At 40.4% G+C, this 16,195-nt stretch overlaps 1 protein-coding gene across 1 annotated transcript in view; it reads left to right on the forward strand.

Moving 5' to 3' along the window:
- The window catches only part of SNX29 (sorting nexin 29), a 503,522-nt gene that overhangs the window by 453,747 nt on the left and 33,580 nt on the right, over positions 1-16,195 (forward strand). The gene's annotated exons all lie outside the window — the stretch shown is intronic.

Here is a 16,195-nt window from a genome sequence, read left to right on the forward strand (position 1 = left end):
TATATTAGTAAGTGTCACAAAATATATTCTACATTTTTCAAACCAGCACCTGGATCTGAATACTTTTGTAATTGCATGAAACTAAACATTTTGTATAACCAGTGAGCTATTCAATAAAATGTATCTTCATAGCGCCACCTGGTGTTTGCTCTTTTCCTTTTTTTTTTGTCCATCTCACTGAGCTGGTCGAACGTGCTCAGTTTAAGGCTCCATTCACACGTCCGTGGTGTGTTGCAGACCTGCAAATTTCGGATCCGCAACACACCAGCCTGGCACCCCTATAGAAATGCCTATTCTTGTCCGCAAGCTGCGGACAAGAATAGGACATGTTCTATCTTTTGCGGAGCTGCGGACCCAAAGATCGGGGCCGCGCTCCGCAAATGCGGATGCGGACAGCACACTGTGTGCTGCCCGCATCCATTCCGTCCCCATAGAAAATGAATGGGTCCGCACCCGTTCCGAAAAATTGCGGAACGGATGCGGACCCATTTGCGCCCGTGTGAATGGAGCCTAACTCTTCAACTGCCATGAGCCATATGTTCCGTTAGAAGCTGTGGCAGTTACAGGGAAAGAGCTGCAGGAGTAAGGACATGCCCCCACTGAGCTGCGGCGTTGAGGATAATCTAACAGAGCAATTGAAGCAGTGAATGTGGAGATCTCTGGACCCATGTGTGGTACAGGTCTGGCTCTAGCTTTGTTAGAAAGGTATATGTTGGAAATTTCAGGTGGCAGTTACTAATATGAGGAGGTGGTTAGAGTAATAGAGAGGAGAAGACCAATGGCAGATCAGAGATTGCATACACAGTGATATCAGTTAGTTTTTAATTATACCGTAGACAATGGTGCCTGATCAGTGGTTGGCATCTATACCCCAAAGCATGTGCAGACACATACTAAAAACATCACCTTTAAAAAAATCCTAAGGGCATCTGGTGCATGCACAGATTAAGCTAAGGCCAGTGTCATGAACTTCCCTAACCACTATCTAGTGTTGTCTATATCTCCCTCCAGCAGCCGCTGCTTTGGTTCATGCAGCAGTGCTGGTGGTGATCAGGAGTAGCACATCCATTCCTGGAAGATTGTCAGCTACTGACTGGTCGGCCTATCAGAAAGATGGGATGCTGAGCCATTCAGGGCTCTAGCTCGATGTTCAGGGCTAGGTGGGGTATTTAAATCAAGCACTATCTCTAGGTCAGTGTCTGAGATTTCGTCCTGGCTCCTGTTTGTCCCTCTTTGTTTAGTGCTCATACTCTATTCCTGATTAGTAAACCCCTGCGTAAAGACTTTGGCTTGTCTACAGATTTGGCTTCTACTTACTCTCCTGATTTGACTCAGACTACTCTTCTGTTTCCCTTTTAATTATCCAGGTATGTGTGCTACCTGTGAGGTCACACCAGTTTTCTGTAGCTTTACTCCACAGATGTAACCTATGTTGTCTAGCAGTCAAGGGTAGTTCGGTGGTTAGCACTGGTGCCTTGCAGTGCTGGTGTCACCGCCAGATATCTGAGAAGCTCTGACAGACGTTCTTCAGAACCTCCTGCTTGAGGTTCTTTTGTTTTGCTTTCGTTTTGTCATCTCGTTTTTCCTCTCTCAGCTGTTATCTAGTGGCACTGATTGCATCCCTTTAAATCCCGTCCCATACTGCATCACTTTGCGGTTTATACAACTTCCTGGATTGTGCGCATGCTGAAACTGATGATTCTACAGATAAGTCTGTTCCTTTATTTGTGTTTTCCTGTTGGCTTGATCCTAGGTGACCCTGACTCCCTCCGTTTTAAGTGTAGGGAGCCATTGGTCGTGTCCCCTCACTATTATAGGGTGTTCAGGTGTCATACAGTCGAGGCACGAGGGCATGCAATTATCTATCATAGAGATCTTTGCATGGGCTGAGAAGTCAGGGAGAGCGCGAGGGCTTTTACAGGGCTCACCCTTATGTTCCTTAGTTTGGGATCAAGTCAGTCGGATCTTCATTTGTTGTCTTCTAGTTTTCTGCAACACCATCCGTGACAGCTGGGGTCCAAAGACAACATCTGCATGGAGTTTGTATGTTCTCCCTGTGTTTGCGTGGGTTTCCTCCCACACTCTAAAGACATATATTAGCGTTATATAAGTGAGTTTAATAAATAAATCCACCCTTGCGGTGGGCTCTGGTGTACACCTAGGGATAACTATATTAATTGGAGTGGTGTAGGAAGAATAGTAGCAGTTTTTTTAGTATGCTGGCTGTATTGTTTTAGACGGTCACCTCTGTAGTTCACCTTACAGCCAGTACACGTAGCTTCACTGTGCATGCACCAGATAACCCCGGAGCAGGGTTGTAATGATGCATCTAAGCATGTGGAATGTCATTCAAGCCAGTGGGGGTGTGAAACTGCATGACTTCTTAGAAGGCTTTGAACACCTACATGACTCTTCTTTGGAAGCACACACTACTTTATAACTAAATTCTTCCCTTTATGCTGCAAGAGACATTTCAGACAATGATAGCTTTAGAAACCTATTACTATCATGTACTGTATAATGCTGTTGGGGTTGAAAATATAATAACAAATTCCTTTAAAATATGATAGCTTTTAGGTTCTCTGCTGGTGGTGCAAAGACGCCACCAATTGAAAGGTGGTGTTAAAAGGCAATCATCCAAAGGAATGGCCGACCATATCGTGCATTGACAGGCAAGGTTAAGTCAACCAGACCAGGAGCTGCTCTTACATAGCATATCTCGTTTCTGGCTTCTAGAGGAGGTGTAGAGCAGGGGCCCACTTCTGTAATGTCAGCATGGCATAATAGAACTTATGGAAAGGGGTTGTCATCATGAAACAAACCCTATAAAACCAAGAAACAGCCACGTGACCTTTGTAGTTCTTAAATAAATTCACAACTACACATGGATATCGGTGATGCGTCAGAAGTCTCATTATACCATACATGAAAAGGCTGAGTGGACTTTTCAGCAATGTTGTTTGTGCTTTAATTGTCCATGTTTCGTTTTTTTTTTGTCATAAAATACACTTTGACATTCTTTTTTTTATTTGTGCTTTCCCATGAATTTATAATGCTGAGCTAATGAAGTCTCTTTTGATCTATACGTGTTTTATTGACATCCGAGGACACTTAATAATACATAATATTTATTGGCATTTCAGTAAAATAAAGTGGTAAAAAAATTCCAAACGGGGTGGAATTGGAAATAAAAAACCAATTCCCCCACAGTTTTATAGGTTTTGTTCCCATGGCATTTCATTTACAGCAAAACTGACCCTTTCTTTTCATTCTCTGGATCAGAACGATTACAACGATACCCCATATGGGTAGATTTTTTTATGTCTAAATAGTGTAAAAATAAATGTAAACTTTGTTAAAAACATTTTTTTTTACATCACCATATTCTGACCCCCATAACTTTTTTCTACTTATGTCTATTGAGCTGTTTAGGGTATATTTTTTGTGGAACAATCTGTAATTTTTATTGATAACATTTTGGAGTGTGCGTGACTTTTTGATCACATTTTATAAAAAATTTTGGGGTAAGAAAAGCAATGAAAAAATGGCAAATTGACCATTATGGCCATTTTTTCCGTTACGCCATTCGTCATATTGGAATTATTTCAAAATATTTTAATAGTATGGGCGTTTTCGGTCACGATGATACCCATGATGTTTATATTTATTGTTATTTAGGTATTTATTTTTTAATTATACATATACAGAAAGGGGAGTGATTTAAACTTTTATATTTATTTATTTTTTATATATATAAAAAAAAAATGTGATCATTTTGAAGCTCATATATAAGCTTATAAATAATGTTTTTTGATTTTGTTCTATTGGGGATTTTTAAATTGACATTTAAATCCTAATTTGCTCATTTCTATGCCCGAATTGGCCACATGGGGTATCGGTAGCGGGTTTTTGCACATTTAGATGCTGTGATCACGCCTGCTCGCGGCATCTAAAGCCTTTAATTACCGCGATCGGCATTATTGCCGATCATGGTAATTAGCCGCAGGTCTCTGCTGTATGACGCCCTCTTAGTTACGGCTGTTTTAAGCTCTACGATATGAGGATCTTCTCAAGATGATTCCTCTGCCAGTTTTCTGAGGCCAAAACTGCCTTCCCTCTCTTCGCGTACACACTTGCTGTAGCCAGCAGGTTCCTGACAGCCAATAAGATTGGATTACTGAGAGACACATCTCCTCACTCTGAAGCCTAATGTAGGCATGCAGTGTGAAGGACCGCCTCTCTGACTTCTGTTTACACTAAAGGGAAGACAGACAAGCCCTAGCAACAGTCTTTTAACCCCTTAAGGACACAGGGCGTACCCGTACGTCCTGTGTAGTTACGATCACTGCCGCACGGCTGGCAGTGATCGGAACGGGGTGCCTGTTGAAATAATTCAGCAGGCACCCTGTGACAATGGCTAGGGGGGTCCTGTGACCCTAACTAAGACAATCGCCCAAAAAGTAAAAAAAACTATGGCTCTCAGTCTATGGAGACACTAAAACGATTTTTGTTCAAAAAAGATATTATTGTGTAAAACTTAAATAAATTTTAAAAAGTAAACATATTAGGTATCCCTGCGTCCGTAACAACCTGCTCTATAAAAATAGCACATGATCTAATCTGTCAGATGAACATTGTAAATAATAAATAATAAAAACGGTGCCAAAACTTTTCCATTTAAATCCATTTTTTCCCGTAACAAAGCAAGGGTAAACAGCCAAACAAAACTCAATATTTATTGCCCTGATTTTTTAGTTTACAGAAACACCCCATATGTGGTCATAAACTGCTGTACAGGCACACAGCAGGGCGCAGAAGGAAAGGAATGTCATATGGATTTTGGAAGGCAGTTTTTGCTGGACTTGTTTTTTGACACCATGTCCCATTTGAAGCTCCCCTGATGCACCCCTAGAGTAGAAACTCCAAAAAGTGACCCCATTTAAGAAACTACACCCCTCAAGGTTTTCAAAACTGATTTTACTAACTTTGTTAACCCCTTTAAGTGTTCCACAAGAGTCAATGGCAAATGGAGATGAAATTTCAGAATTTCTATTTTTTGTTACTTTGCTTCAAAAAAAGTGTAATATAGAACAACCAAAAATCATATGTACCCTAAAATAGTGCCCAAAAACTGCCACCTTATCCCGTAGTTTCCAAAATGGGCTCACGTTTTTGGAGTTTCTATTCTAGAGGTGCATCAGGGGGCTTCAAATGGGACATGGTGTAAATAAACCAGTCCAGCGAAATCTGCCTTCCAAAAACCACACGACGCTCCTTTCCCTCTACGCCCTGACGTGGGGCCGTACAGTGGTGTACGACCACATATTGGGTGTTTCTGTAAACTGCAGAGTCAGGGCAATAAATATAGAGTTTTGTTCGGCTGTTATTCTTTGCTTTGTTAGTGGAAAAAAATGGATTAAAATGGAAAATTTTCCAGAAAATGAAATTCTCAAATTTCATTTCCATTTGCCATCAACTCTTGGGGAACACCTAAAGGGTTTATGATGTTTGTAAAATCAGTTTTAAAAACCTTGAGGGGTGTAGTTTCTAGAATGGGGTCACTTTTGGGTGGTTTCTATCATGTAAGCCTGAACTGGTCCCTAAAAAGTGGGTTTTTGAAAATTTTCAAGATTTGCATCTAAACTTCTAAATTATTATTTTAATCTTTTTTTTTAACCCCTCCAGCCCTATTGTACTATGCATTCTGTATTCAGAATGCTATAATTTTCCCTTATAACCATGTTATAAGGGAAAATAATAATGATCGGGTCCCCATCCCGATCGTCTCCTAGCAACCGTGCGTGAAAATCGCACCGCATCCGCACTTGCTTGCGATTTTCACGCAAACCCATTTATTTCTATGGGGCCTGCGTTACGTGAAAATCGCACAAAGAGGAGCATGCTGCGATTTTCATGCAACGCACAAGTGATGCATGAAAATCACTGCTCATGTGCACAGCCCAATAGAAATGAATGGGTCCAGATTCAGTGCGGGTGCAATGCGTTCACCTAACGCATTGCACCCGCACGGAAATCTCGCCCGTGTGAAAGGGGCCTTATAGATCAACTTCATATGACTAGTTATTCTGTTATATCATGATCCCATCATAGTTAACTTATCTTATATATTTGGAAACTACTTATCAACTGATGTTATAAACTGTGTACAAATAGTTTATAGCATCAGTAGATAAGTCGTTTCCTAATATGTAACACTTTGATTTCTCGAAGGCACAGTCCAGGAGAAATCAGGGGATTAATCACTGCAACAGGAATTGGAATGGACTGACAAGGGACTATATTCTCCCAAACTGAGGATTTTTTTCATCATAAAGGGATTATAAAATGCTATAAAAGTAAGTATCATCCTCATGTGCCACTGAATCATAAATGTTTCCATTTACTTTCCACTTATAGCATTGGAGGCCATGCACATTCAATCATCTCCATTACTCTTCTTACAATAGTTCTCCAAGGACCCATCCGCTGCTCATTAGATTGTCTAAGCCTCTTATTCCCACCTCATAGCAGATGGAATTTTCAGTAACGGCTCTGACATCCTCACCTCTGTGCTGTCAGCTCTAAAGAGATTTATCACTTATATCTAAAATTACACTTTTGTGGACAATTGAGCAATTATAGTGTAAAATGCAAGGCTCAAAATGCGTGGCAAATTTCTGATGGTGAAATTTAAAGGGCACGGTAGGTTAACCTTTTAGTGAACCCGGAGTAATATATTAGAAAAAATCGCAAAACAATGCCATTTTCTAAATTTGTAATTTAATTATTGGAAAAGTATTTTTAAAGGGAATGTTCCTGCATGGCTTTGTCATAGCCCTGGAAATCCATTTAAGGGATCGGCCCATCTCACACTTTGGTGGATTATCGCTGCCAACTCTGAGACTCGCACCTGTCTCTAAAACAGGGCCCCCAAAGTGAACGAAAGTTCACTGGGTAAGCATGGTCACTCTCCATTCACTTCTGTAAGAGTGCCAAAAACAGGCGAGCACTGGCGTGGCTATTTCTGGGACGTCCATGTAGGTGAATGGAGAGGTGGTCGTGCGTGTTCTGTGGGCTCTCTATTCACTTCTATAGGAGTTCCGGAATTAGCTCTGCTCTTTTCATAATGCCTCATTCAGACTGCTGTAGGGTATTGTGGATCCGCAAAACATGGATACTGGCCGTGTGCTTGTCTGCGACGCACATGGCCGCAACTACAGTATAATAGAAGATACCTATTCTTGTTCGCGATTGCAAACAAGAATAGGACATGCTCTATCCTTTCCGCGGAACGAAACCACGGATGCAGAACGAATGGGTCCGTCTGAATGGGCCCTGACTCCCATAGAACTGAATAGAAAGCATGCCGCACATGCTCCATGCATTGTCCTTCACTTTGGGGGCTTCATTCTAGACATAGGTGTAGGTCACTGTTTCCTAATTCGGAAAATGCTGTGGAATATGTTGGTGCTGCGTAATTAAAGGTTATTATTCTGCAAATACAGGAAGGAAATCTGTGTCTCCGTGGCCACTGCTGGAAAAGTTTTTAAAACGAAAGAATTTTTTTCTCTTCCACAGAACTACATCTAATAAATAAAGCCTAACTACATTAGACATTCCCTGTAAGTGTATATAAAGTAGCTTCATCTTGGCTGTTAATACATTTATTTCTCATCAGACTACTTGACTCCCTGGCTGCTAATGATGCCATAAAGCGGTCATTGTAGAGACTGATCAGGGCAGTGAGAAGCTTTCAGTTTGTATTTATAGTCATCTGCGGTTACTAAGCATGCAAAACATAAAAGTGAGTTTCATCATTAGGTCGGTGCCAAGTTCACCCGTTCCAGCCCATGCCTCACTCTGGTTCTGTGAAGCTCTCCTAGCTCCCTGCAGTCTGCCTGATCATGTCCGAGGAAGGCTGCTTCCTTTCCCGCTGCGCGTCTCAGTCCAAAAACTCTTCCAAGAGCCTGGGGCGGTGGATAATGAGAGAGAATCATTGTCCGTGCTTGTAATTTGCATTATAAATGATGCCAGGATTTCTCTGCTCGGGCTTCATTGGATAATAAAGTACATTAATGATAAAGAAAGTGGCTGAGCTGGAAGTGGTGGAGATGTTGTGCAGGATTGGAGATGGTCAGTATTTCTTTTTAGTTTTTTAGAGGCAATGACAAGGCTTTTGTGAAGGTTTTATGCAATACATTTATCTGTGTGTTTATTGCATTTGGCAGAATTTTGGTTAAATTACAATCCGTATTTTAGCCTGCCTTGTCTTCTATGGGGAACTATGGCTCGATAATAGGAACCCCACCCAACATCAAATCCATTTTTTAGACGTTTTCCAATCAGTAATCAAAATACTGTAACCTTTACACGCACCAGGTGGCCAAAGCAGAGCTTGAGATGTTGTGCCTTTGGGCCTTTTTCTTGTGGCTCTTGACTACTAAGCCCCAGGCCAAAGAGTTGTCCAAGATTCATTGAGACATTCCCGATTCCTGACAGAATAAAGCCGATATCTGATCTTTGGTGATCATCTTGTCTATTCCAGAGACTGCAGAGAATGGCTGAGTACAAGTTTGCTAGTAGTGATGAGCGGCAAGGGTCATATTTGAATTCGCAATATCTCGCAAATATTTCATATAATATTAGCGAATTTGAATATTCGTTAGGAGTAGTTGTTAATTGCGAATTTTCGTAATGAGAATTTTCATGATGCAAATTTTTGTAATGAGAATCAATAAGATCGTGAAAACTCAGATCTAATGGTATATTCTAACCCCCAGGCGTTCCCATGGTGACAGGGATGCTTGACGGGGAGGAGAATGCAAAAGTGGAACAACTGTACAGATAAAAAAAAAAAAGACTAATATTCTAGAAAACGGATATATTCGTTTTTTTAAATATTCGTAATATTCAAAAACAAGAATATATAGCAATATAGCGAATATTAGAAAAAAATTGATATAGAGCAATTAAGCTAATATAGTGCTATAATCTTCTTTGTCTAATAGTTGTCATTTTTTTCTCATCTGAAGTTCAGATTTGAAAAAAAATTACAACTATTAAAATAAAACATTATAGCACTATATTAGCTAAATTGTTCTACATTCTTTTTTTTTTTGAATATTTGCTATATTGCTATATATTCTTGTTTTAGAATATTACGAGTATTCGAAAAACTAATATATTGTAATATATATATATATATATATATGTAATAATATAAAATATTCGTCTTTTTTTTATTTTAATATCTGTACAGTTGTTCCACTTTGGCATACTCCTCCCCGACAAGAGTATACGTCACTATAGGAATGCCTGGGGGTTAGAATATACCATTGGATCTGAGTTTTCACGATCTCATTGATTTTCATTACAAAAATTCGCATTACGAAAATTCACAATCAACACTACTCCTAAAGTCAAAGATATTGCAGCCTTCTCATTGGCCCAAAAGCTAGAAGCAGGGAGGGATCATGTGTACTGATTAAAAAAAATCTCGAATATTCGAAATTACGAATATATATCACTATATTCTAAATATTTGCAAATTCTCGAAGTGCCGATATTCGCGATAAAAATTTGCAATTCGAATATTCGTGATCAACACTATTTGCTAGCAGCTGCCAGTAGTGTGTTGTATTAGGGTGCCTTCACATGTGGTGGAAAAATCCACCAGAAAATATGTAGCTGCAGATTTTTACAATGATGTGGCTTTTTATACTCGGATTATGATGTGGATTTCTTTGGGAATTTTGAACCGGATTTCTGGGCGGATTGCATCCACATTGAAATGGATGGGTACATTCTTCTTCAGAAAAGCTACAAGACATCATTATTTATGCTGCATATTTTCTGGCAGATTTTTCCACCATGTGTGAAGGCAGCCTTATAGTGACGTTTCAATGGTGCCTATATTCAGCCAAAACTTCTACATGGTATTACAGGTATGTTGTGGCATGTGCCCCGGTGATTCCAGTTGATGTTCATCTACATAACTTCCGCGCATCCACCACTGGTCTAAATGTAAGCCAACTTCGTAAAACAGGCGTACAAAATGATGATTGAGATGGGCCAGTCCCCGTCCACACCAGGACCGTTTTTTTAGACCTGGTGTGAGTGGGGAAAAGTCACAGATTGCAGCGCAAATAACCTTTGCGGCGCAATCTGTGCCTGATATACGCCAGAAAACTGATGCATATCTGATAGTAAATGACCACATATTTTTAGCTTATGTATAGCTACATGAATTTTATGTTGACAGATATGTATGTACATAGGGGCAGATTTATCATAGCCCGGCAGCGTATGCTGGGATATGATATTCAGGCACACTGCCAGATGCTGCCTCTGATTTAAGACGAGGCGAACGCAGCATTTGGCATTAGGCGCAGCATCCAGCAGTTTGTGTGCCTGGCGTAGATTTTAGGGTTCTTCTACAGCCGAAAACTGGCTTAGGGTACTTTCACACTTGAATTTTTCTTTTCCGGCATAGAGTTCCGTCACAGGGGCTCTATACCGTAAAATAACTAATCAGGCATATCCCCATGCATTCTGAATGGAGAGTAATCCGTTCAGGATGCATCAGGATGTCTTCAGTTCTGTCATTTTGACTGATCAGGCAAAAGAGAAAACCGTAGCATGCTACGGTTTTATCCCTGGCGAAAAAAACCCGAAGACTTGCCTGAATACCGGATCCAGCATTTTTGCCTATAGGAATGTATTAGTGCCGGATCCGGCATTCAGAATACCGGAATGCCGGATCCGGCCTTCCGGTCTGCGCATGGTCAGACCGGTAAAAATTTGAAAAAAGATACAAGACGGATCCGTCTGTCCGCATGACAAGCGGAGAGACGGATCCGCTCTTGTAATGCATTTGTGAGACTTATCCGCATCCGGAGCCGTCTCACAAATGCTTTAAGTCACATGCGGATCCGGCGGGCAGTTCCGACGACGGAACTGCCCGCCGGATCACACTGCCGCAAGTGTGAAAGTAGCCTTAGAAAGATAATAAATGTGGCAGTTCCACAAGCCAGACCCCCTCCATGCCCTCACTACATCCCCCTTCTGGGAAAGTGACAAAGCTGGCGAGGTATCGGCACTTGCTTCAAAATTTTTGCACAAGTGCCATTAAAAAAAGGCGCAACTTTTTCACTCCACAAAAGTGGCATATTTTAATGATAAATGGGGTCATAGATTTTTCATTTTTACAGAGGGATATGTACATAATATTTTTCTCACCGCACAATTCCAAACTTCTGTACGGTCAGTAGAAAATAAAGGTGACCGAACTTGAACTAATACTAACATCTTCACTAATATGCACAGATGCAGAAGAGTCTCAGCCTGTGACCAGGTGAAGGAAGTGGGGGAGTCTTTCGTACAATCACTTCTATACCTATGGTCTGGTTACTGTTGGCAGTTTATACCTTTTGAGGTGTGTTAGGAATTCCATTATAGGTTCCGTTAGAACGAAATATAATGGAATTCGTAGATGGAATGCAAAACGGAAGCCTTTAAGAGGCATTCCGTTTTGATCCTTTGTAATAGAAATCTATGGCCAAGCATAACGGAAAACAAAGTCCTGCATAACGGAAACCAGACAGATCCATTATGCTTGGCCATAGACTTATATTACGACGGATCAAAAACGCCTGCCTGAACACCGAACCCGGTGAAGTTTGGGTTCGCTCATTCCTACGGGCCTTCACTCCTGGACTCCAAACTGTTTTTTGCATGTTTTTTTTTTAATTCAGTTCTTTGAATCTACATCAAATAGTTGCATGTACCATTGGATGCCTTCTGACATAGGTATTCTCCCTTAGACGATTTGCTGCTTGGAGAGAATTACCCTTTACTATGGCACTGCATGGAGCACTAGACAGCGGCACACATACTACAAAGCCACAGCCGTACAGACGCTTGCACGCAGCTCTGCCGTGCCTGAGGGACACAATTTATACTTGTTCCAAAAATCATTAAAAAACATTCACATCACCGGTTCTATATACATTAACTGTAGCAGCCAGTAAGTGTAGCTTATTTGTTTGCTGTCAGATACTGTATCTTGTAGGTGTGTGACAAATCGGCCTGAACAGAACCAGCTTTCCTAACCAAATCATCTGTACCGCAATAAGTGTCCATATAAATAGGATCTATGCTGATATATTGCAATTTCCAGAGAAACCTCTGCCCTGTTTTTACATGTGTGAATGGCAACAAGGCGTTCAATATATTATACAAATCTTATTATTCAGGGAGCATTAGAGTGATGACGCAGAAGCGATATTTGATAGGAATACATTCATACATTTGCAGCATCCTTTATAAATCCAAATTACCGCTAAACTGTCATGACCAATAGGCCCGCTCCACACAAAGTGCAATAAATGTGGATAAATTGAGAGCATAAAACAATATAACTTCCCACATTGATTAGTTTTGTTTCTCCAGCGTTATTATGTTATTATACGAGTACCAATAAAGCAATTCACTTTGCTGCGCTTCCGTTGATATTCATATATTCATTTTTCTTCCTCCTTATCCCTCCATCCTCTGTTTTTTTTATTTCAATATTCATAGTTTAGCCTAATGAAAAATCACTTCTGGAAGAAAGATTTAGAAGCCTCGAGTATCCCCCCCGTAAAAGTAGTAAACTCACACAAAGTTGAAATGTGTTCTCCAAAGTAGTCCCCGCTGTAATCTCGCAGAATTTTATGTGATTATGTCCTTTCAATGGAAAGCTGACATGCAATCTCCAGTCTTATATAGAAATCTTGGCCAGTCATTCATTCGCTCCTCCAGCAGGAGTCTGATCACTTGAATTACCTTTGCAGCCGCAATCTTTTTTTTATTGCCCTAAAGAAAAGGTGCGATATCAAGCCGGGTAGTAAAGAGCAGCCTTTATTTTCCAATAATGAGACAACAGCAAAGTGTTGGATGTTCAGCAGCTGTACAAACCATCATGTTCTATGGCTTTAGCCGTAATTGGCGATGTGTCCCCTCCGGTTTATGTGTACCTGCTGCAAGGTCTTTTGAGGGTCAGATGGTATTTTATTATAGTGCAGAGTAGTGTTTGTCATTTTGTTGTCTTTCTGTACTTTTATGCAGTGCAGAAAATCTATTGTATTGTGTTCTATTTTATGTGGCCTTGTGGGAAGACTTTTTTTTTATTCGTTCTATTCTTCTAGAATACAGTCCATATGCTTGCTCAGCAATCATAGAAATAATTTTGAATAGCTAATATAGTTGACAGGTAGACAACAGTGGGGTAACTGATGTAACATGGTGGTTAAAGCAAGTAGTATCTAACATAGTTTATAAGGCTGAAAAAGACATCTGTCCATCCAGAGGAAGGCAAAAAACCCTCATGAGATGGAAGTGAATTCTCCTCATTTTAGGGGAAAAAAGTCCTTCCCGACTCCAATCAGGCAATCAGAATAACTCCACGGATCAGCGACCCCTCTCTAGTAGCTATAGCCTGTTATATTATTACACTCCAGAAATACATCCAGGCCCCTCTTGAATTCCTTTATTGTACTCACCATCACCACCTCCTCAGGCAGAGAGTTCCATAGTCTCACTGCTCTTACCGTAAAGAATCCACTTCTGTGTTTGTGTAGAAACCTTCTTTCCTCCAGACGCAGAGGATGTCCCCTCATCACAGTCCTGGGAATAAATAGATGATGGGACAGATCTCTGTACCCCTGATATATTTATACATAGTTATTAGATCTCCCCTCAGTCTTTTATTTTCTAAAATAAATATCCCTAATTTTGATAATCTTTCGGGGGAATCTGTAGTCTACCCATTCCAGTTATTCTAGATGTAGGCTAGGACAAATTGGGCAGATATACTAAAACTGGCCTTGCAAATGGCAGTTTTATTATAAATTCCATCGGCTTAACATGTGGCCAATTTATTAAGATACCGGGGCCTCTTACAGGGGATGTCCCAGAACCAAAATATTGGATCTGCATACTTTTGTAACTATATGTAATTAAAAATTTAGTATAGCCATTGAGTTATTTGATAAAAATCTATCTGTATAGCGCTACTTGCTGTTGTTGTTTTTTTTAAATCTGTCCACCTTCTTGAGGTGGTCGCACATGGTCAGTTCCATTCTTCATCTGCCACCAGCTGGATCTTCTGTTAAAAGCTGTGACAGTTACAGGGAGAGAGCTGCAGCAGAAGCAGAGCTGTGATAGGGAGAGAGGTGGGACACACACCCTGAGCTGTGATAGGACAATAGCTAGTATATGGCACCTGACTTTTACCAGAAAGGACATGCCCCTGAGTTTCCAGCTTGAACTAAATGGAGCAGAACAATGAATGAGCAGATTCCTGGATCCCTGTGAAGTAAAGGGATGGTTGTAGCTTTGTTAGACAGAGATTGTTATGTACTTTATGATGTCTGAATTTCATTTCTTACATTAATCATGAGATAACCCCTTTAACATATTTGGCGCATTGGCTAGCAGTCTGTGTGCCAGAAATGTAATTATATGCCAGCTATGAGTTGGTGTTGATTTGAAATATATATTATGCCAGGCTCTGGTATAAATTGTAGTAAATCTGATGGACCTCAAGAGGCCACACACCTGCCTGCCCCACCCTCATTTCCCACCACTTTTTAAAAGTGGCGAGAAGCATTAATAGTCAAAAATTATTGCTCAATTATGGATGGCTCAATTTGCCACTTTTGCACTGAAAAAGAGTTGTTGAAAGCTTACAGGGAACCTGTCAGCCTGATTTTTCTGTCCAAACCCACTGGATTTCCTTTATAGTATGTGTATGTGGTCCCTGATGGTGTTCTTATATTTTCTTAGACTTAAAAGGTAAAAATATGTTTATTCTGCACACCTGCAGTATACTAATGATCTATCTCAACTTTTTCCTGGAATTCAAGCTAACCCTACCCAAACCCTATCCCTTCTCTTGTGATTGACATTGGCAGCACTGGAAAAGTCATCCTGGTTCTTCCAAACTTCTTCCATTTATGGAGGCCACTGTACTCTTGGGAATTTTTAGTGCAACATAAATAGTACCCTTCTCCAGATCTATGCCTCCAAACAATCCTGTCTGTGAGCTTTACAGGCAGTTCTTTCCTTCTTATGGCTTTGTTTTTGCTCTGATTGCCAGCTTTGAGACATTATATAGACAGGGATGTGTCTTTTTAAATCATGTCCAATGATCTGAAGTTACCACAGGTGAAGTCCAATCAAGGTGTACAAACATCTTAAAGATGATCAAGAGAAATGGGAGGCCCCCAGTGCTATATTTCAAGAGTCTGAATACTGATGTCTATGCAAAATTGTATTTTTTTCTTTTTAATACATTTTCAAAATGTCTAAAATCCTGTTTTCACTTTCTCATTTAAATCAGTGACTTAAAACACTGTTGGTGACTGAAGAGTGACAGGTGCTTCAACACTACACATCTTCGTGGTTTCTGGATGAAATTTAAAGCAGTGCAGTACCCGGCCTAAATTCCCAGCGCTGCCCGGGGTCACATAGCATTTTATGGATTTATGGTGCTATGTATGCTATGCTATGCATAATGTTGCCAGTGTTATCCAATACATTCCAGAACTGTAAGGGTTACATAGCATAAATCAATATAATGCTATGTGCCCCCCCGGCAGCGCTGGGAGTTCGGGCCGGGAGCTGTGCTGTGGACTCGCAGCGTGACCAACGCTCGTCTGCAAGGGCCCTAAGTGATGTTTGGATTTCCACAAACTTTTGGCCATGTAATGAAGAAAGCCCATACCATTAGATTGCAAAGATATAGCTATGGCTAGGATTATAACCTAAGGGATAAGTGAACATTCTGGCAAATGGAGCACTAAATGGGTAGACATAAAATGTAATATACATACTATTAGGAGCTTAGACATCTAAATTATTGAGTCCCTCAGTAATTGAGATGTATAGAAGAGTGCATGTTCTATCTTGTGTCTGCTCATACATGTGGTATATCTTTTTCTATTACAACCAGTCATTAAGTTTCTATCTCTGTAAAGACTTTGACCCAAGTGTATATTACACTTTTCAGCAATGTTCACATTGAATGAGAATTTTAGTTCCCTGTGTGACTGGCTAATAATGCACTCCATTTCCCATTACAATTAGAGCTGCGGCACCTTTGAGTTATTGAAGTCTGAGATCTCTCATTACACTACAATCCTGAGCCTAAAAG

This window comes from Bufo gargarizans, chromosome 8 (genome assembly GCF_014858855.1).
Source record: "Bufo gargarizans isolate SCDJY-AF-19 chromosome 8, ASM1485885v1, whole genome shotgun sequence".
Taxonomy (NCBI): Eukaryota; Metazoa; Chordata; class Amphibia; order Anura; family Bufonidae; genus Bufo; species Bufo gargarizans.